We start from the raw sequence: 21,568 nt of genomic DNA, 5'->3' as shown, positions 1-21,568 counted from the left end.
TAATGCAGTGTTTTACTATACCTGACGAATGTAAAAATAAGAAACAAAATGGTGTAGAGATGATACAAATGGCATAAAATGAACAAAGAAAATTATGATATATAACAATAATGAAAGAAAATTATAAAATATGACTTAAAGATTTTTATAACATCATTTTACAGTACTGTACATATAGCCTACTCAACTTATGACCAAATCGTGTTACAACCAACCAGTCTGTCGGAACCAATCGTGGTCGTAAGTCGAGCACTACCTGTACTTTACTGCTAAGGAAAGAGTGCCCTTCACAGATTTATAGACTCAAAGATCGTCTCTTTGACTTCTCCTTTTGAACTCCAAAGCTGTCTTTGATGTTCATTTTAGGGTCTGCAGAAAACTAACAGTTCACACACAGGGAATGGTTCACAGACAGTTTCACCATCAGTTCTAAATTTGATAAACACATCTTTTATCATTATTTTTATGATTGAGACCTATGGGGAATGGTAGAGACAAAAACAGTGCCCTGTAACACTCTCTTGGCAGTAATACTGCAGGTTGATATAAAAAGTCTAATCGGCATTTTACAGGATGGCACCATGATTTATTTATTTAATATTTGCTTAATTGTTCTAGCCTTGAGTCTGCATCTCTATATTTACCACATTTTCCTGGGTCACTGATTTTGCAATCCTATCAAGTAAGAAAGTGAAGTAACCAATGTCACCCCAATACATTCAGTTAAAAATAATTAAATAAAATGCTAAATTACTACTGTGTCTTGGACACTACATACTATTTCATGAAAAAAAAAACAACAACCTGGTAACTTGAATCTTCATGTTCTTTTAATGTAATAAAAAGTGGAAAATAATATGCTTTTATGGAGAGGACTTGAATTGCCTCTTAAATATATCATCTGGTCTTAGCATTTATTTTTAGGTGGAATGAAACTTCTCTACAATTTGCTTTGGAAAACAATAACATGAATTGACTTCATATTAAAGATGTCAACATAACATGTATATATAGAATATTGGCTTGTAGAATACTGAAATGAAAATCAATTAATAAAGGCCATCATGTATGAAAGAAATGTTTACTATTAAACATTGGTAAAGCTTAGTGTTTGTAAAATGCCTATCATTTGCATAACCACAATTCCTATACTTTCTAACAATCAAGTTTCTTGTTGAAAGTTGTTAAAATAAAAAGCACTTTTAGGAGCTGTGTAGTTCATATACACTTGACAACACTGTACATTCTAAACCAGGGGTCCCCAAACTTTTTACACAGGGGGTCAGTTCACTGTCCCTCAGACCGTTGGAGGGCCGGACTATAAAAAAAACTATGAACAAATTCCTATGCACACTGCACATATCTTATTTTAAAGTAAAAAAACAAAACGGGAACAAATACAATATTTAAAATAAAGAACAAGTAAATTTAAATCAACAAACTGACCAATATTTCAATGGGAACTATGCTCCTCTAACTGACCACCAATGAAAGAGGTGCCCTTCCAGAAGTGCAGTGGGGGCCGGATAAATGGCCTCAGGGGGCCGCATGTGGCCCGCGGGCCGTAGTTTGGGGACCCCTGTTCTAAACAATGTATACTCCTGTCATGGCAAAAGAAGAGAATGAAGTTTATATTTTTATTACGGAAAAATTAAGTAGGTGAAAAAGTTTGCTCCTTTGTCAAAGATCAGTTGACTGATCTATGGTTTTCCATGGGTAAGAGCATGTGGGAAAACTCAAATAATCTTGCCTGACAAAACATACTGTTTCTAACATTTTCAGGGACTAATATGGCACAACATAAAACTACAAATTAAATATTTAATTCTTTACCTTGGGGATGATAAAACACTTAGAAATTCTTTAATAAAGGCAATGTAGTATTTAGTGGGTCAGATGCAACCCAAATCATATAGGCTAGAATTTGTGTGTGAGATAATAGGAAATCTATATGTTGATCCCTGCCATTGGTTCCTGACACAGGGCTCCTAGACCCTTATAAATTCTCAAGACATAAGAGAACTAGAAGCAGCTTCTGTTATATTGAGGCAACTCTGAGCAGAGTTCTGATCACTAGAAAGACAAAACCATAACTACAGGCTTTGAATTTTCGGGTCTGTCCCCCACTTCTCCAGACAGCAGGAAGAAGCTAACAGTGGTGTCAATACTTGGTGGTACCTATGTGAGGAAGCTTCCATAAAATTCTGATAGCACAGATACACTTCAGACAGATAGTGTCAGAATTGAGTTAAATTGTAGGACAACCAGTTGATGTCACAGGGCATTGTTTGGTGTGGGGAAAAAACCCTCCATACATTTGGTGACCAATAGTGAAGAAGTGTTTTGTGTGAGTAGTAAAGAAAGAATACAGGAGAATGTAGATTTTTCTGCCTCACTATTTCTCTCCTAGGGCCCTTCACATTCGAGGGTCTTCCGAAAGAACCTGACTCTTCATAAACCTTTAAACTGTTGTTGTAGTAATATAATGTTATAGTAATTAAATATAAAGAAATATAAAAAATATGGAAGATATATAAAAGTAATTAAGATATAATATTAAAGTCAGTTAAGGAACTTAAATAAAGTTATGCCATCTTGATAGGAATTAATATAGTGTGTACAAATATGATAAACAGACTCTGACTTTTGAGCCGGGACTTGGGCTGTCTCACCATGAAAGCAGAGAATCCTTTGGAAGTATACGAAAAGACGTCAAAAGCTTAGTGAGCAGGGCTGCACCTGACCGGGAAGGAAGGGGAGGAGAAATGTGCCCTTCTCTGGGGAGCCCAGTTAGTGTGTGTGTGTGAAGTTATACATAGATAAGAAGTGGCTTGATGTCATAACTCTGTAACTTAACATAAACAAGAAGCTTCCCTAGGAACACCTTAAAAGTGGCTTGATGTGACTTTTCAGTAGATTAACATAAAAAGGGCTCCCTGCAAGGAACTCCCAAAAAGGTGGTTTGAGGTGACAATCCTGTAAATTGACACCTGTTAGAAGGTGGATTGAGAAGATAATGTTGTAGACTGACACCTGTTAGAAGGTAGGTTGAGGTGATAATCCTGTAGATTGACACCTGTTAGAAGGCATTGGCCAGAAAAGGTACTAAAGCTGAGGGGCACCCTGCTGAGGTAGTCCCCAGACTCCAACATGAACGTGGACTGTCTCCACACTGCTCTGAGCTCTGACCAAAGACAACTGAAAGGAGCACACAGACGAGGCCCCCTTAAACTGTACCCAGGCATGCCAAAAGGATTTGTGAGTAATAAATTGCCTGTGTGATTCTTTTTTTTTCTATTTTTTTAATTTATTCATTTTAGAGAGGAGAGGAGAGACAGAGAGAGAGAAGGGGAGGAGGGAGGAGCTGGAAGCATCAATTCCCATATGTGCCTTGACCAGGCAAGCCCAGGGTTTCAAACCAGCGACCTCAGCATTTCCAGGTCGGCGCTTTATCCACTGTGCCACCACAGATCAGGCTTGCCTGTGTGATTCTTGCAACTAACTTGTGTGTCGGTCTTGTGTCTTTCCTCCAGTGGCTGTTAGTATTGACACCGATAGGTAAAATCCTCATAGCCACCTCAAGAGTAGTCTCAAAGAGGCTGCCAGCCCTGCTGATAAGCAGGAGTGTCCCACTGCTCGGAGAAGTCGAATCAGGGAAGCCTGATCCACATAGAGCTTGGGTTCCACTGGGACAACTGTGCATCTTTTCCCTCCAAGAAAACATAAAAAGGCAATCTCCTTCTACATTTGTATTTTCTGCCAACTGTGCATATTGCCATTGTGATTCCATATATTTCTGGCACAATTCTATTTTGAAAGACTTTCTAAGAGAAGGAACCTGAGAAAACTGAGGTCCAGTTCAATGAGTGGCCTTTGCTTGATAACATTGTAAGTACTTAAAAATAAGGAACGCGTATTTAGCTACCTTTCTCAGGAAACAAAGTAAACAGAGCTATTGTTGTTTCCCCACCCAAAACATCTGTAACTTGAAAATCAGCCTAGCATAAGAACTTCCAGGGCCCTTTGAGCCGAAAGTACTGTTTATTCTAGCAGCAAAGTAGAGCTGTTGGCTTTCACCAGCCAGCTCCTTAAAGTTCTACTTAGGGCTTTTTATCTCACCTTCTTTCAGTTTTCTCCATGAGGCCCACCCACATGCAAGTGATATGCTTTCTTGGTAAAGGACTTTAGGGAGAGGGTCCGCGGTCCTCTTCCCACCTTGGATCCTGATGGGTTGCGCGCTCTGCGCAGATTAGGACGCCTCCTGGATCCAGAGCTCAGCGGGGGCCCGGGCGGTAACTGGTCTTTATTAAGAAGCATCCCAGTACCTAACAGCGTCTCCGAAACTTGCACGCAAAGGCACATCTCTACAGGTTGCTACATGAGGGTCTCTCTCACGCCCCACTAGATTTATTTTAGTGTTATTCATTATTTTAAGAACGAATGTACATGTTACATCTACCTCCACAACTTAAGTTTATTAGTTTCAATATAAAGTAAATTAGTTTCAATATAAAGTTCAATATAAAGGCACCTCCACGCACGCCTCTGGCCCTTCCAGCTACGCTGCCAAGCTTGCGCCCCCTCCCCAGCTCCCACTCCCTGCTAGGTGGGGACGTTCCGGGGGACGCAGAGGCTCGCGGAGTCCGAGAGGCTGAGCCAGAGGCGTGTCCTCCTCGGACCCCGCCCTTCAACCGCCTCCGCGGAGAGAGCAGAGTACTTGGTGCCCCGACGGGGAGTCCCGAGACTGCGTTCGGGTGGTCATGGCCCCCGGCCCAAGCCGCGGGCTCCTCCGTCCCAAGCCGCGGGCTCCTCCGTCCCAAGCCCCGGGCTCCTCCGCGCCGCGCCGGGCGGGGGCGAAGGAGAAGCTTCCGCGGGCCGCGGGGATCGTGGCGCACGTGTGCGGACTGACCCTGCTCCTGAAAAGGTAACAGTCACCCGGGCGCGGACCCGCCGCGGCCAGGGCCGCCGCTTCCGCCGGTACTGCCTTCGGAGTGCAGGTTCCGATAGCAGCCGCACCATGCAGCTCCCTAGGCGGGACCCAAGGTGAACCCGCCGTCTCAGCGAGGCCTGTTCCCTCCTCGAATTTGCTGTCATTCCTTGAGCAGGAAAATCACTCCCTTACTTCTCCTGGGAACCGAGTCTGGTCTCCACTGACCCATCCTACCCCGCGCCTCTTTAGTCACCTGTGACAGTTTGTCAATTTGTTTTCCAGAACTAGGCGACAACCGGAGGAAAAGTCTACATATTCCATGTTTGCCTCTGGAGAATGCAAAAATCAGAGAGTTGGACCCTAGGACTTTGATTTAAGTTTTGCTCCGAGTATGGGTTGTCACTGGGCACTGTTGCTTCAGGAAGGCTCTGGTTTCATGGTTGGGGCCACGCAGCATAGAAGAGGGAGGGGCTTTATTTTTGGTTTTGTTTTTCTGACCAGGAGCTAGATGAATAATCCATCTGTTGAGGGTCTCCCACAGCTAATGCAGAGAAACACAGAAAAGCTTGACTTTGCCTGATTGTGAACTTGGGGGAAATGCCATATGAGAAAGATATGTACCTATCTAGGCAGTCACCTAGATGTGGAATCTTTAGGTTACTCTTAATTAATGCTGGGGCAAACACCTCGCTCCTGGGTGTCCAGCTGTGTAGGGCATCTGGATAGCGCTTGGACAATGAGACACCTGGTATGGGACCTCTGAGGACACAATAAAATATGTAGTATTTAACGAGCATTTACTATATGCTATGTGTGATTCTAATTACATACTGTTTAATGTAAAGTGCTATTCTGGATGCTTTAATACATTTAGTTTTGACAAGCATATGAACTAGCTGCTGTCATTAGTACCACCTTACAGGCGAGGAAACGGAAAGATGTTTTCAGGTAGGCAGGTGCCCCCATTCTCAGCTGCTGTGAGTATAGGCTGCCAACAGCTCACAGCTGCAGATTCTCTCAAGAATTGTCCTTGCTGGTGGAAGGTGTCTTGTCAGAAAATGCCCAGAAGTTTACACCCAAGGACACTCAGGTGTGGTTTGTGGCTAAAGGATCACTGAAATGGGGGTTCTGCCCAACCTTAGAGGGGTGGGCTGCAGCTGGACCCCCATTTTTGCCTTGCTTCTCCCTTTTCCTTGTCCTGCTTCCCTTATTTCCTTACAGCTTTCACGTGAGAGCCTTAAATCGCTCAGGCATCTTCATCTCAGTCTCTGCTTCTACAAAACACAACCCAAGATACCTACTCTGCTATATCGGGCTGTGACGTTTTCCGAACTTTATTCTTTATTCACTAGAGATCATTTCTTTCTATGGAAAGACAAACAATGCACTACATTCAAACATATATCAGATGACTTTTTCTTCTGATCGACACAATGAAATATATATGGAAGTTATGCTGCTAAAATACTGCATTATTTGTGTCCTGGATATGATAGAATGACTTTTCTGAAGTGCTGTTTGGCCAAGAAACTCAATTTCTGGCAGGGAGGAAGTTAGCCAGAGTGAGTGATAAGTATTTGTTCATTGATTTCTTGATTGATGAAACTGATTATGAGAAGGATACATGTTAATACAGGCATAGCTCCAACCTATTCCAAGTTCAGTTCCAGGCCTCTGCAATAAAGGAAGTATTGAAATAAAGCCAGTGGGGCAGGTCTTGCCTTCAACAGGTAAAAAAACACATCTGCAAAATGGAACAAAGTGAAGAGCAATAAAATGAGGTATGCATATACTGTTTTAAAAAGCTTTATGGAGGTATAACTGATATAGCAAAAGTGTACATTTTGATAAGTTGATATAGTATATATGTATTCCTGTAAACCAGGTGTCCCCAAACTACGGCCCACGGGCCTCAATGTGGCCCCCTGAGGCCATTTATCCAGCCCCCACTGCACTTCTGGAAGGGACACGTCTTTCATTGGTGGTCAGTGAGAGGACCACTGTATTTGGCAGCCCTCCAATGGTCTGAGGGACAGTGAACTGGCCCCCTGTGTAAAAAGTTTGGAGACCCCTGCTGTAAACCATCACTACAATAAAAATTCTGAAAATATCCATCACTCCTAAAAGTTTCCTCAGCCCCTTTGTTGCACCTGTTATGTTATAGTAACATAAGGTTGAAAAAGACTTTAGAGATGATGAGCTGCAGTCACCCAGCGTTGAGCATGCTTGAGCTCAATGCACTTGGGGATTTCCATGAGTAAGACCATGAGAGGAGTTGAAATTATTGGGGCCAGGCTGCCATCTGCTCATGGGAACGGAGATGGATACACAGCTGGACTCTGAGGAGAACTTTGGTATCCAAGGCAGAGATTCCAGAGCATGTGGCAATTCAGGCAACATTTGGACTTGAGGCAGTGTGGAGTTTTGTTACAGGTTAAAGGACGCCCTGAGGGAGTGATGCCATCCTTAAAATTCACAACCAAAATAAAAACATACAAACAAAACTCACCACCATCATCCAGAACACCACGACTGACATGGGAAAGGGAGACTTCTGGTGGGTGGGGCAGCCCACTTCTGTCCATCAAGTTCAGCATCCCCTTGGTTTTCTTATTGGTCTCTCCTGGCTATGGAAGTCACACCTCCTCATTTTAACCCTTTAGCTCAAGTTGCTATCTTATAGTGCAGCTCAGACATGGTTAGAATGTTCAGAGGCATTTTTTAAGGTTCTGGCAAAAGCAATGGAGTGATAACACAGTGAGAACCATCATTCAAGATAATCTGGTGTTTAGAACAGTTTTCTCCTCTTTGATTTATGGTCCTGCTCAGCTTCTACACTGTCTCCCATGCTTGGAAATCTCCTTCATTGACTCCTCAAAAGTCCAGGCCGAACCCAGTTCACAGGATTCCCTAACTCATTTCCCCTCTCATTTCTTTGCTCTTCCCCTTTGCTCTTGGAGGATTCTTAGGGCACAATTGCTGATAGTTAACTTGATAATCTAGCTCTTCTCATTGCTGTCCAACAGAAATATATGTGAGCCACATCAATAATTAAAAAAATTTCTAGTAGACACATTAAAAAGGTTGAGATGGGGAGAAACAGGTAAAATTATTTTTAATATTTTCAACTCAATATCTCCAAAATATCATTTCAATAAATAATTTATATAAAATTATTAGTGAGATGTTTTACATTCTGTTTTCATTGTAGTCTCTGAAATGCAGTGGGTATTTTACACTTACAGCATACTCAGTTTATAGTAGCTCTATGTACTATTGGATGGTACAGATCTAGATAGAACATCACGGCCAGGATCAAACGTTAAAACTAAGTGTTCTGTAGGGAGAAGAGGAATAATATGAGTGTTATTTTTACACTTAGTTTGGAGTACTAGTAGGCAATTCTATGGACAGTAATAATAGGCTTCAGGAAATGCAATTCTAGATCATCAAGACAAAACATTTTCCAACTTCATTTTTCAGAGCAAAATATAACTACGTCCACAGTCAGTTGCAAATTTCACTTGTATTTTGAATCTATACCTTAGATTTTCCCCAGATACTAAATTGCATGTTAACTTCTGTATGTTTTACTCCAGCTAATTTATTTCCATATTATCTTATTTTTTGCACATTTTCTCTATCAAATAAATACTTTCATGTTTCTATATTTTTATCTCTCTTTGATGTACATTGAAAAGAGTCAAGCAAAAGAATGGGCACTATTTTACTTGAGCATAAAGAATCATTCAGCTAATGAACTATTATTGGGAATGAGTAGTTATTCTAAATACAACTTGGTTAGTATTTTTGTCTGCATCTTAATTAATAGCTACCTAGTTTTAAGATTGGCTAAATGTGTAATATCTTTTTAAATTATAAAGTGATGAATAATAATAATATTTTGGGAAAAGGTTTTAAAAATGGGTGATGATACTCAGTGTTGCAAGGATATGGGAAAATGAACACTTTCATCCATCCATTGATGGTGGGAATGTAGATTTCTACAGGAATTTTGGAGGGTAATTTGACAATATATATTAAAATTCAAAATGTGCATGCCTTTGTCTCTGCAATTCCAGTTTTTAAAATTTACCCCATGAGAATGATTGGATAAATGCAAAGTTTGCTTGTGCAAGAATGTTTACCTTATTGTTTATAATTTAAAGAAAGGAAACAATTTATATTTCAACAACTATTTATTTGGTGTTGCTGAGCACTGTAGTAGTTACAGGGTTATAACAGTTAATCAGATTTAGTTGGTTTCCTGCCCTCATATAGCTTAGAGTCTAGGAAAGAAGACAGTCAACTAAATATTTGTTTAGTGAGATCCTGATGGTATAGACAAGGGGTCCCCAAACTACGGCCCGCAGGCCACATGCGGCCCCCTGAGGCCATTTATCCGGCCCCCGCCGCACTTCTGGAAGGGCACCTCTTTCATTGGTGGTCAGTGAGAGGAGCATAGTTCCCATTGAAATATTGGTCAGTTTGTTGATTTAAATTTACTTGTTCTTTATTTTAAATATTGTATTTGTTCCCGTTTTGTTTTTTTAACTTTAAAATAAGATATGTGCAGTGTGCATAGGAATTTGTTCATAGGTTTTTTTATAGTCCGGCCCTCCAATGGTCTGAGGGACAGTGAACTGACCCCCTGTGTAAAAAGTTTGGGGACCCCTGGTATAGACTGTCGTTGAAGCACATATGAGGGTAGCTGAACCCAGGATTAGGGAGGCAGTGAAAGTTTCTTGGAGGAAGTGATATCTACACTGAGTACTGAGGGAATTGGGCTAAATATCTATTATGAAATATGTGACAGAGTATGATGAACCTATTAAAAATGATGTACAAGTGAAAGGAAGTAAATAGTATATTATCAAAGAAAAAAAATCAGGTCACTAAACATAATAGTGTAATTTTATTTTTGTAAAGTTGTATGTTTCTACATGTGTACACATATGTGTATATAAACACATATACAAACACATATGAGGAAAGACAGAGATAGAGATTAAGTGTCTCAAAATATATCAGTGATTATGGTTGGTAGAATTTCAATGGATTTCCACTTTTAAATGTAAATACGTTTTTTTCATAATCAAAAAATTGTATCCTTTAAAACTTGAAATAAAATAAAAGTAATACAGGTTAAATGTAGGAAATTTGGAAATTATAGAAAAGTGATAAAGAAGAAAATTAAAATGCCTAAAAATTCCATCTCCATGATCAGATAATCAGTTGTAACATTTTGGGGTATTTTCTTCCATTCTTTATATGCATATGAATGTATTAGCTCTTTTGGTAATGGTATATGTTTTGTAGATCACTTTGAAATTATAGGATTTAATATTAAAAATAACTTGAGCTTATTCATAGATATGCCATCACAGAGTAAATTCTGAAAATTAAAGTTTATTATGCTTAATAGAGTTATATATTTGGGGAGGATATTGACTTGAAGTAAAACAATTCACTTTCCTTTTTTTAGTATATGTGCTGCCAAAGCAAACACTCACTTTCCTTTTTATTTTTTTTTATTTTTTTATTTTTATTTTTATTTTTTTTCATTTTTCTGAAGCTGGAAACAGGGAGAGACAGTCAGACAGACTCCCGCATGCGCCCGACCGGGATCCACCCGGCACGCCCACCATGGGGCGGCGCTCTGCCCACCAGGGGGCGATGCTCTGCCCATCCTGGGCGTCGCCATATTGCGACCAGAGCCACTCTAGCGCCTGGGGCAGAGGCCGAGGAGCCATCCCCAGCGCCCGGGCCATCTTTGCTCCAATGGAGCCTTGGCTGCGGGAGGGGAAGAGAGAGACAGAGAGGAAAGCGCAGCGGAGGGGTGGAGAAGCAAATGGGTGCTTCTCCTGTGTGCCCTGGCCGGGAATCGAACCCGGGTCCTCCGCACGCTAGGCCGACGCTCTACCGCTGAGCCAACCGGCCAGGGCTCACTTTCCTTTTTTAAAGAAATATTTGGTACAATTAAATTGCTGTATGTTAATTGTATCACTGATAATTTTTTTCTTGTCATTTGAGTAGATTATAGGGTTAAATTGGGTACAAGTTCATTTTTCATGAGCTGTTTTGAATCATGTTACTAGATTCCAATAGAACAGGGCTAGCCATGATGGGAGTGTTAATTTGCTTCACACTGTACATACAGTGCGGTCCTCAATGTAGGCAGGGGAAGAGGGCAGTCAAGTTCCTTGACTTAAGGATTATATGTTGCATCATCTCTACTATATCGCGTTGGTAAAGTATGGTAGTGATGGCATTCATTCTTTTTAAATAGCTGCTAAAACCCAGCAGAATAAAGTCAGCATATTCCTGTATCATTCATAGGCATTTTAAGTAGCCAGGAGAGTTTCTTCCTTATATAGGAAGTCAATAAGTATAAATTGCTTTCATGAATTAATACATGTAAAGTGCCTGGGATACTGTCTTATGCATACTAAAGGCTCAATAAATTATTATTAGGATCAAACAAGTTATCAGAATAAGTCAGGAGTATTTTGGATCTATATTTAGATTCTTATCATCAGTTATGGGATGTGAAGAGTAAATTGATATCAAGATATAGAATGGAGGTATACTTTTTTATGTTAAAGCCTGACACCTGGAATAAAAAGTTAAAGAAAGATACTGTATTGAGATAAATTCAACTTAGTTGTATTTCACTTTATATTTCACTTTATAGCATTGCCCTCAGTGAGTAACACTATTTTGAAACTTAATTCCCTAGGTAAAAAGGAGACAACTACTGTTGACACTCTTGTTTACGTTCAATGAGTCTGGTGAATGTGATCGCCATTCAACTGGGTTGACATGAAATTGAACGATATTCATGGGGTTACTCATACCCATTAACTGAAGAAATAGCTTTTTACCACACAAACTCTCAACTTGCTACAATGGTCTTATTGTCTTAGTTATAATCAAACATGTCTATCTATACTATGACAAGTGAATTCTATACTTGGTGTTTCAATTGTTTTAAGTAAATCTGTTTCTGCAAGTAATTTCAACAGAGTTAATGTGTAAAGTTAAAAGTCAATATTACATAAACATAACACTGAATATTCCCCAGGCTATAAATCCTGTCCAATTTTTTAGAAGAAATTGTGTCAATGGGGACAGGTAGGATGCAGTCAATATAAGTATACATACTTTGTTTTACTGAGCAAAGATTTTGAAAAGCTGAAAACGTTGTCTATTCAACCTAAGCAAAGAAGCCAAGAAAATATCAGAGAGGTAAATAAATAAAATTTTTTTTCTAAAACATGATTATTCTAATCAATTATGCTTTTCATCTATTATTTAAAGCAAATACAGGTTAACACTATAAAACATTATGCCAAATTATTTTATTATATTTCTACTCTTCAATATTTATTTTAATTTTAGGGTTTTAGAAAAAAAAGGGATTAAGTAAAGATGACTGGAATATATACACACACACATGTGTATGTATATATATATCAAGTGAGACAGAGAGATAAGGAGAGAGATGAGAAGTATTAACTCGTGGTTATGGCACTTTAGTTGTTCTTTGATTGCATGCTCATATGTGCCTTGACTAGGGGGCTCCAGCTGAGCCAGTGACCCCTTTTCAAGCCAGCAACCTCAGGCTCACCCCAGTCACCTTGGGCTTCAAGCCAGCGACCTTTGGGTTCAAGCCAGCAACCATGGGATCATGTCTATGATCCCACACTCAAGCTGGTAACCCAGCACTCGAGCTGGTGAACCCACGCTCAAGCTGGTGACCTTGGGGTTTCAAGCCTGGGTCCTCCACATCCCAGGCTCTATCCATTGTGCCACCACCTGGTCAGGCTGGAATATTTATATATTTTTATGTGTGTGTCTACTGAAGCTGTTCTTTCATTTATTTCATATGTTGATTAAAGAAATACTAATCATTCAGTTCCTACTATGTGTTGTATTTGTTTAAGGTATATATTTGAGACAAGTAATTGATTTTGAATGTAAATCAATTTATTTAAGCCTATTAAAATGTTTTTCATAATTTTAATTTACTGATCTTTGAATGAACTTTAGCAACTCATTATGTAGATATGGATTTCTATCCCTAAGAGATTAGGAGAACCTTCTCTGCTTCTGTTAAAATTTTAATGTAGTACTAGGTAAATTGGATGCACATTTGTTTTTTAGCCTCTAAAGAATTTTTTGTATACCAGCTATAAAGTAAAAAGAGGTATTGATTTTTAAACATTTTAAGATATAAAGCATTTCAGAGTATCCTAAAAAATAAAGTGTTGTATTACAAGTAGTCATTATCTTTGGCATCAGACATTTCTAAAAGTCAATGTTTTTTGTGCCTGGGATACTATCTCGAATCTACCTATATTTTAAATATCATAGCCATATAAGTTCTTGTTACTATAAGCTGAAATTCTTGTGTGGATCCAGACAGTCCTCAACAGTAAATTTACAAGTTGGAAAAAATGATATAAATAAATTTAAGTTACATTTATCTTTCTTATAGAACCTATTTTAAGTAGAGGACAATGTTCCAGAAGGTATAAAAGTAGACACTATGTTTATTCAACTCTTTATGAATCATATGCATTCTATGAAGCATTAGGCATATATACATAAGGCAATGAAAATGGCATTAAATTACCAAGCACTTGGGATTTATACCAGAGAAGGTATTCCAGGGTCAGAAGAAGTACTGGGTGTGCAGGCTGAGGTTCTGATGGGGGAGGGGGTGACTTTCAGAGTCAAGAGCTAAGGGCTTGGTATTTTATGCAGTAAGTAGCACATTGGGTCCTAGCCCCATTGCCTCCTCTGGAATCCCATGTTTGAAAGGTCTTTGCCTTCTAACTAAAGTAATTTATTAATAGTTAATTTATCTTCTTGATTTCTAAAATTAAAGATATATGTTACTATCAATCAACACTTTTGTTTATGCTGAGCTAATGTGATTCCAGCTGAAGCAGATAAGTTATACATTATTCTGAGTGACATTATTCCAGGTAAATTAATGATCTCATTAGACTTTTCAAATATTAAAAGTTCAAAAATCCCTTCCTACACCCAGGCCCCCTTTTATTTCTTCAAGGAGTTCTAGAGGTGACAGATTAGAAATCCCTGTTCTGGATTTTGTCAAAAGAGACTGGAAGGGATGAATAGTTTTGTGTCTAATCAGATAGGAACAATGGTCATTTCAGGGAATAAAATTACTGTTAGCCAGAGAATTTTTTCTTCATTGTCTTAGAGGTAGATGCTTATTTCAATGAAATATGCATTTTAGGTTAAGAGAAAGCACTGGGTGGAAAACTAAGTTCTTTATGCTTCATCAATCTTTCTGCAAAGTGCCAATTACCACCCACTTCCATTTGCTTCGCCTCGCCTCAGCTTTCCCCAACGGTCAGACCACTCCCTAATGCTAACCTAGATCCATGATGCAGTAGCCTAAGGGAGAAAGGGATTGAACTGAAGGCTCATTCTCTGGAATCCTCGCCAGGGTCTGCCATTGGGTGTGCTGAAATAGGGCCAACTCAGAGAAACAATCATACAACTTCCTCAGCCAAACTTTTGAGAGGTATTAGTTTGGGCAACTTGGACATTCGAAATGCACAGGTAAACAGTAATAACTGGTTACTGCTTATTTGTTTGTTGCTGTTTTGGCTTCAGTCATCTGGGATTGAGACCCATTCTATTAGTATAGTCTCATGGATATTTACTGACTTATAGATATTTATTTTATTATTTGAGTTATAGTTAATTACTATCATTGTTCATTATATTGCTCAAATTTTCCAACTCTAGCCAGCAGGAACTCTTTAAGAGTTGGTGCCTGTGTTCTTTTAACAAAATCACATCTTTTTTTTTTTTTTTAATTTTTTTGTTTAGCTCTAACTTACATCCTGGCATTGTAAGATGCTCCAAGTTTATCTGGTCTCTTTCTTACCCTAGCCCAAGAATCAGCCATTTCTTTGAGAAGCATGGAGCTTTTTATTACAGAAAAAGATTAGAATGTGATTTAGAAACCAAAATCTGGCCTATAATTGTTTTTATTGCAACTTGAGAATCATTATTAATATACCTTCTTAGTGCATAGAATCAGTAAATGTTTGTATGTATACTAATCCATGTATATATTTTCATTTTTGTATCCATCTGTATATATATTAATCATTAGTTCATACTGACATCTCCAACTCCAGTCCATACGATAGGCTTTATTCTAGCATTCCCCCTTTGTTTATTTGTAGCTTCTTTCTCCCACAAACCTGGCTGTCATTATCTACAATATATTATTTGTTAAACTCTAATATATATGTGAAGTAGTTTCAGAATTGTTAACCTGACCCTGTGAGATACGTATTTACTAACTTGAAGGCAATGTTTTGTCTTTAACCTTACTGTTTCAAATCATTGCCAAGACCAATAGCATGAAACTGTCCCTCTACACTTTTCCTTCTAGGCATTTTACAGTTTCAGGTCTTACACGTAAGTGTGTAATTCATTTCTGAATTGATTTTCGTGTGTGGTGTAAGATAAGGGTCCAGTTTCATTCTTTTGCATGTGGCTATCCAGTTTCCCCAATACTATTTGTTGAGACTGTCATTCCCCACTATGAATTCTTGGCACCCTTGTTGAAGATCAGTTGACTGCATATGTGTAAATTTATCTCTGGGCTCTCTATTCTGTTGCACTGATGTATGTGTCTGTCTTTATACCAATGCCATACTGTCATTACTGTAGCTTTGTAATATATTTTCAAATCAGGAGGCATGGTGCCTCCAGCTTTTTTCTTTTATTTTCTCAGGATTGTTTTGGCTATCCTGGATCCTTTGTGATTTCACACAAATTTTAGAGTTCTTTTTTCTTTTTTCTTTTTTTTGTGACAGAGAGAGAGAGAGAGAGAGAGAGAGGGAGATAGGGACAGACAGACAGAAAGGGAGAGATGAGAAGCATCAATTCTTTGTTGCAGCTCCTTAGTCTCCTTAGTTGTTCATTGATTGCTTTCTCATATGTATCTTGACAGGGGGAGGGGGAACTCCAGCGAGTGACCCCTTGCTCAAGCCAGTGACCTTGGGCTTCAAGCCAGTGACCTTTGGGCTCAAACCAGCAACCATGGACATGATCCTACACTCAATCCAGCGACCCCATACTCAAGCTGCATGAGCCCATGCTCAAGCCAGCAACTTCAGAGTTTTGAATCTGGGTCCTCTGCATCCCAGTGAGATGTTCTATCCACTGTACCACCACCTGGTCAGGCATGTTTTTTTCTGTTTCTCTAAAGAATGCCGTTAGGATTTTGATAACGATTGCATTAACTCTGTGAAATGCTTTAGTAGCACAGACACTTTAACAATGTTAAGTCTCTCAGTCCATGAACATGAGATATCTTCCCATTTGTTTATATCTCCTTTAATTTCTTTCATCAATGTTTGATAGTTTTCAGTGTATAGCTTTTTACCTCCTTAGTTGTTTATTTGTATTTTATTCTTTTTGATGCTATTGTAAATGGGATGTATTCCATAACAACATTGATCTTGGCAATTGTTTCATGGATATGACACCAAAACCACAGGCAACAAAAGCAAAAATAGACAAGGGACTACATCAAACTAAAAAGCTTCAGCACAGCAAATAAAACAATCAACAAAATAAAAAGACAACATGTGGAATGAGAGAAAATATTTGCAAACCATTTATCTGATAAGAATTGATATACAAATATTTATATATAAGAAACTGCTACAGCTAAATAGCCAAACCCACATAACTAAACTTAAAAATGGGCAAAGAAACTGACTAGACATTTCTCCAAAGAAGATATACAAATAGCCAAGAGATATATGAAAAGATGCTTAAGGTAACTAATTGTCAGGGAACTGCAGATCAAAGCCACAAAAAAAATCAACTTACACCTGTTAGGACTATTATAAAAAACAAAACAAAACAACAGCCTTCAAAAGGAATGAATTTTTGATACATGAAACAGTACAGATGAACCTTGAAGATGTTATATTAAATGAAGTAAGCCAGTTACATAACAAATACTTCATGATTCCATTTATATTAGATATATAAAATAGTCAAACTCACAGAGGCAGAGTACAGAACAGTGGTTGACAGGGGCTGGTGGAAGGGGGTAGAGAAAATTATTAATTAATGGTCAGAGTTTATATATGGGTGATAGAAAAGATTTGGAAATAGATGGTGGTGATGGGTGCACAATAGTGTGAATATAATTAATGCCAATCTACTGTACACTTAGAAATGGTTATAATGGCATAAAATTTATTAGAAATTATGCTCATGACATGTAGAAACTATTACTGAAGGTTTTAAGCACCCTTAAGTTTCAAGCTTTTAAATTTAGTAGCCATTGCAGAAAACTCATCTAGCAGTTCAGAAAATGAGGCCTTTTATTTAGTCAAGCCTTCTTATATATAGTAAATTAAATCTGTACATCACAAACAGCAAACTTCAAAGAATTAAAATAAAAATTAACACAAAACTATACTCATTTAGGAATGAAGTGGAATTAAAATTTGTTTTTAGTAATGAAAAGGAAAATTTAAAGATGATTCTTATAAGTGTATTCTTATAAGTGAACAGATAGGAAAATTGATACAGCCGTACAATGAAATATATACAAATAGGCAATAGAAAGGTACAAACTGCTCATGCCCAGGAGACAAGATGACTCTCAATGCATTTTGCTAAGTCAGAAATGAAAAGCAGTGTATTATACCATTATATTTATATGATATTGTGGAAGGCAGCACTATAGAGAAAGAAAGCGGTTGTCGGAACTGGGATTCTGGGAAGAGGTTACCTAGGATGGGGATTGCTGGGCAGTATGATAATTCTATAACTTTTTGAGTAACTGCCAAACTGCACCAGCAACACCCGAGGGTATGAAGTGGTATCTATTGTGGTTTTGCTTTGCATTTCCCAAAGAAGTAAAGAAGTTAAGCATCTTTTCATGTACTTATTAGCCATTTCTCTATCTTCCTTGGAGAAATGTCTATTCAAGTCCTCTGCCCATTTTTTTAAAAGATTTTATTTATTCATTATGGAGAGAGAAGAGAGAGAGAGAGAGAGAAGGGGGAGGAGCAGGAAGCATCAACTCTCACAGGTGCCTTGACCAGGCAAGCCCAGGGTTCCGAACCGGCAACCTCAGCGTTTCCAGGTTGACACTTTAACCACTGCGCCACCACAGGTCAGGCCCTCTGCCCATTTTTTAATCGTTTTGTCTGCCTTCTTGTTTTGGAGTTGTAGGCTTTCATTGTATATTCTGGCTATTAAACCCTTGTAAATATATGATTTACAAATATTTTCTCCCATGCTATAACTAGTCTTTTATCTTCCCTGATACTCTCCTCTAATGCAAAAAGTTTTTAGGTTTAATAAAGTCCGATTTATTTTTTCTTTCACTGCTTGTGCTTTTGGCATCCTATCTAAGAATCCATTACCAGATCCAAGGTGATGAAGGTTTAATCCTTTGTTTTCTGGTTTAATAGTTTTAAGGTCTTATATTTAGATCATCAATCCATTTTGAGTTCATCTTTGTCTATGGTATGAGGTAGGGCTTGTAAGCATACCTTTGTTTTTAGATCCTTTAAAAATACAAACATTTCAAAGATTTAGTAGTAACATTACAGAAAGATACCAAGGAGATACAATATTAATGCATAGCAAAACCAAATACTTGGGGGGAAAAAAACGTCACGTTTGAACATCTTACCTCTAATGTCTTTCAATGAAGGACTCCTGGATACACCATCTTACTTCTAATGTCTTTCAATGAAGGACTCCTGGATACACCATCTTACTTCTAATGTCTTTCAATGAAGGACTCCTGGATACACCATCTTACCTCTAATGTCTTTCAATGAAGGACTCTTGGATTTTATTTTTATGTCCTTGGTTTTTACTAAATGTTTTGCTGGACAAGCTAGGTTCTTCCTTAACAACATCTTCACAGAGGTGGGCAACTGACACCATGGAACTTCATGAATGCTGGGAAAGATTGTCTCCTCATTGTATCGCTGCCATAGGGAAACTTTTGCTGTATTAGGATCATATCACATTATCATGAATCCAGATACAGATATATATTTTTAAGATTTTATTTATTGATTTTTATAGAGAAAGAGAGAGAGAAAGGCGAGGTTTCAAACCAGGGGCCTCAGCATATGTGCCTTGACCAGGCAAGCCTTGGGTTTTGAACCAGCAACCTCAGCATTCCAGGTCCACACTTTATCTACTGCACCACCACAGGTCAGGCACAGATATGGATATTCTAATTATCAACATCTACCACATAAGAAATGACTGGAGTTTGGAGAACATATAAAAAATCTACTCTTGTTTTGGTTATCAGAGATGTTGAACAGGTCTGAGCTAGTAACAGAGCAACCCAATCATTTTCTGTTAGCCTTTTCCTAAGCTGTTCTTTCATTTATTTTTTCTTTTAAAGATTCAACTACATCTAAAGAAGAATAGGTCATTTCACAGTTTGCCAAATGAAATACAACTTCAACTTTGCCAGACTGCAATCTATCAAGAGTAAGTGATACAAAAATATCCCATTGGGGCTTGGCAGTTCCCTAAGAAAAGTAGATGGTGACTCAAGTTTAACCAAACTCAAAGACAAAAACATGTTACAAATTGAATGTTGACCAGAAGATATATGAAATAGTTTGGGATATTTGTACTTTGAACTCTGTAGTAGAATGATGAATTTTGAAATCAACCTGAAGGAAACTAGAATTGAAAATAGGATGAAGATCAAGGCTTATTCTAAGCAAAATTTCAAAATAAGAAAAAAGTTATTGGACTTATTTATCTAGAAAGAGGAAGACATGCAAAATGTATTAGGTAAAATACCCTGAATTTTATGATAAAGGTTTGAAGTTGACATTTGCAGCCAGGGTTTGCCCATGGACTTTTGAATAAAGTTTATATTTTTATGGTACCCCATAATGTAAACCCTACCATCTTAATGAGAATACAAGCAAAACAAAACAACAGTACAAACACCTACCTTTTTCTGTCTCCCCTTTCTTTTAGGATATAGGTATATGATTTAGATTCAGACAGATATCTCTTCATGACATTTGAGGTAAAGTTAATATATTGGAGAGAAAAGGTAGGACATGGACCATCCATTTTGCTGGTATAGGTATTGGCAATGACTGTATGATTTTTTTTTCAGATATGGTGGCCCCATTTCCAGACTGCGATGGAGACAGTGTGGTTCTGGGGTCTGCCCAGTACCTTCACAAGAGTTATTCCTGGTAGTTTGGCCTGGAAACTATTTCACTAACCCTTCCACAGATTCTATAAGCTTTTTAATACTCATAGTAAATCCTTTTGTTTCTGCTTTTTTAAATTGAATTTATTGGAGTGACACTGGTTAACAAAGTTATTACAGTTTTCACTGCACAATTCCAGAACACATTCTTTCTTAAACCAATCATGATGGAATCTGTTGCCTGAATCCATAACACGCTTTTATATGGAGAATAAAAACCAAAAAGAATCAGTGTGTCTATAGTAATTGATAACGTTCAGAAGCTCTTCGTAGAGTTCAATATACATTTTAATGTCTGAATGTGATGGTATTAAATCTTACTTTTTCTATTCTTAAAAGAAATACTCTGATTTCTACATGTGTTAGGTTGGAGCAGTTGTATCTATAGGCTTAAAAAGAAAATAATTCTTAAGGAAGATGATTTTAATCAAACTTTAAATATTCACAAGAGCTTCAAGTGCTCCGGAAGCATAAAATTAAATGTTTCAGCAGGAGAAGCCTATTTAGTATTGGCATTCCTTCATCACTCAAGTGTGCAATTTAATACAAAAGTAGAGTACAGGTTCATGTGAATATTTTATGGTTTATTGTATGGGTGATATTCTTAAATTTTAATGCTGTAAAAGAAATGGGTAGCCCCGGAATCCTTATCTCAATGAGTTATAGAGGAGGCTGGTGATCCAATTAGTATAATGGGCATCTGGCAGCCAAATGGTGCACTTCAAAACCTGGCTGCGAATGACTGGCCCCCATCCACTTCTACAATATGAAGAAGAGAAAACAGAATCATCCTGCTCTTTCTGCGATGCATTAAATCTGAACGAGTCTTGAATACTAGACTCTTGTCCATTATAGCACCTGTCATCCATCTCTTCTCTGTAAGTTCTCCATTCCTCATGCTTCTCTTCCTTCCTTTTCCCATCACATACTTATTATTGGCCTTATTCTCTGATTCCCTACTGGTGGTTCTATTGACTATTCTCCTATTCTTAATTCGTGGATACCAACCATTATCTTGATGATATTTCTATGATGTGGCAGCTACTTCAGCAAAATTTTTTTTCTTTTTTTTTAGTGAATGGGTGTTGGGGGCAGACAGGATAGACCGACAGGAAGGGGGAGAGATGAGAAGCATCAATTGGTAGTTGCGGCACTTTAGTTGTTCATTGATTGCTTTCTCATACGTGCGTGCGTTGACCAGGGGGCTCCAGCTGAGCCAGTGAGCCCTTACTCAAGCCAGTGGCCATGGGGTCATGCCTATGATCCCAGGCTCAAGCCAGTGACCTCAGGGCTTTGATCCAGGGTCCTCAATGTCCAGGTTGACACTTCTATCCACTGCA

At 38.3% G+C, this 21,568-nt stretch overlaps 1 protein-coding gene across 2 annotated transcripts in view; it reads left to right on the top strand.

The window, feature by feature from the left end:
• The first annotated feature begins 4,770 nt into the window (after positions 1-4,770).
• NMU (neuromedin U) overlaps positions 4,771-21,568 on the top strand; it is a 172,330-nt gene continuing 155,532 nt past the window's right edge. For both annotated transcript variants that reach the window (XM_066385775.1, XM_066385774.1), the window contains exon 1: positions 4,771-4,924. The gene's annotated coding sequence lies outside the window, so the exon portion shown is untranslated. The remainder of the gene's footprint in view (positions 4,925-21,568) is intronic.

This window comes from Saccopteryx leptura, chromosome 5, assembly GCF_036850995.1.
Source record: "Saccopteryx leptura isolate mSacLep1 chromosome 5, mSacLep1_pri_phased_curated, whole genome shotgun sequence".
NCBI classification, from domain to species: Eukaryota; Metazoa; Chordata; class Mammalia; order Chiroptera; family Emballonuridae; genus Saccopteryx; species Saccopteryx leptura.
Note: the sequence above shows the minus strand (reverse complement) of the source record. Positions and strands in the feature narration are given on the sequence as shown.